The following is a 1,916-nucleotide window of genomic DNA, read 5'->3' on the forward strand; positions in this document are numbered from 1 at the left end:
CCTTCACTGAGCGTCATTTACGGCCGGACAATAATAACGATTACACCGCATAAAAAGAGGAAGAAGAGACGTGGCGGCATGTAAGAGGAAGAAATATGCCTGAAAATTCCAAAATGACTGGAAAAAACAATTTAACTTCATTCAGGACAGCTCAAAAGGGAAGGGTTATGCGGCCTGCAATGTGTGTAGGTCAGACTTCTCGATTGAACACGGTGGCCGAACGGACATCACGAATCATCAACGGTCAGAGAAGCACAAGGCTTCTGCAACACAGCACCATTCACAGCCCAGTATTTTGAGTCATCTGGCCAAATGGAGAGCTGAGGGAGTTACTTTTGCTGAGACAAAGATGGCTATGCTGCTAGCTACAAGTAACATCCCATTTACGTTTGTGGATGTTTTCAACAAATCCGTGAAGGATATTTTCCCGGATTCAGAGATCGCTCACCAGTACGCAAATGGCAGAACAAAAGCTACTCAAATAGTGAAAGGTAAGTGTATATAAAATAATACTGTTTTCTAAGAGTTAGTATTTTAAGATTAAATTGTTAAGTAAATATATATATATATATATAGTGTGTGTGTGTGTGTGTGTGTGTGTGTGTGTGTGTGTGTAAGCAGAATGTACAGTTAGTAGAAAAACAGTTTTTACATTATTATGTACTTTGATAGGTGCCATTGCCCCAGAATTATACAAGGGAGTGATCGAAATGTGCCAAAACCAACCCTTTGGTTTGATGTGTGATGAAAGCACAAGCCGAAACATGTGTTGGGGCAGAATAATTACTTATGCTTAATAATATAATTACTTATATTATTTTAATCCTTAAGCCTTGGGTGTAACTTTTCATTGTGTGATTCCTCATGTCTTCAACCTTAACTTGTCTTCACTCCAGGTCAGAACAGCCTGTCCAAAGTTCCAAAACAACCACAAGGACAGACACACACACTCACATAGCACACCCCATACACATTCATTCATACACACAAACACATAGTTCGCACACCTCCGTTTCCATAGCAATCAGATAACGGGGAGCGAACTGTTTTGACTCGAGGAGTAAACTGTCTCTCTTTCCATCTCCTGCCCTCCCTCCTTCTCCCTGTCTCTATCCCTATCTCTCGGGGGGGGGAGGAGGGAGGGGGGAACTAAGGGGAGATATACGTGGCTTTAATATTGTGTCTCGTCACTCTGTCTTTGGATCGCCTGGCCAGGGGGTCACCATTTTTGTTTCCACTTTGTATTCTTTTATTTAGTTTAGAATAAAATCAATTTTTATTAATTCACCAACTCTTCAGTCTGGTCATCACTTGCCAACGCAGAGGGTGTCATACAGCCAAAACGAGGTAACCTTCCTTTTTTCCACCTTAACAATTGGCGTCAGCGAACGGGATCCCTGTCCGGACCGTGTGCGCGGCCCGCGACCCGTTACGGGGGTGACGGACGCGTCAATGATCCTAAGCCAGCATTTAATGTGCAGGATACCTCCGTGAAGGCTCGCATCGGGTCGTCGCACGGTTGGCACGGGACAAAAACGGACCACGGTGGACCTCAAACAATTCGGCTAAAAAAAGGTGAGAAGCTGGTTTTTTTGTTCACAAAGCCTTCATGCTTCTTTTTGTTTCTGTTTTATTTTGACACCTCTGCTGTGATACGTGATAAGGTGGCTCCGGTCCAGTTAAAGTTGAAGAATATTAGAAGAGCCCAGAAAGTCCTGACAGTTGAGTTTCCCTCAGGTTGCAGACCGAGGTTGAGTTATTCCCAAGCTCTTATTTTCAAGAGTAGAGGTTGAATTTCCTGCCGATTCAGAGGTTTTTTTCTTAGATTTCTGGAGTGTATGGTGGTTGAGTTAGTCCCAAGCTCTTATTCTTCAAGGGTGGAGGTTGAGTTTCCTGCTGATTCAGAAATTTTTTAC

The sequence above is a fragment of the Gouania willdenowi genome, chromosome 15, assembly GCF_900634775.1.
Source record: "Gouania willdenowi chromosome 15, fGouWil2.1, whole genome shotgun sequence".
Classification (NCBI taxonomy): domain Eukaryota; kingdom Metazoa; phylum Chordata; class Actinopteri; order Blenniiformes; family Gobiesocidae; genus Gouania; species Gouania willdenowi.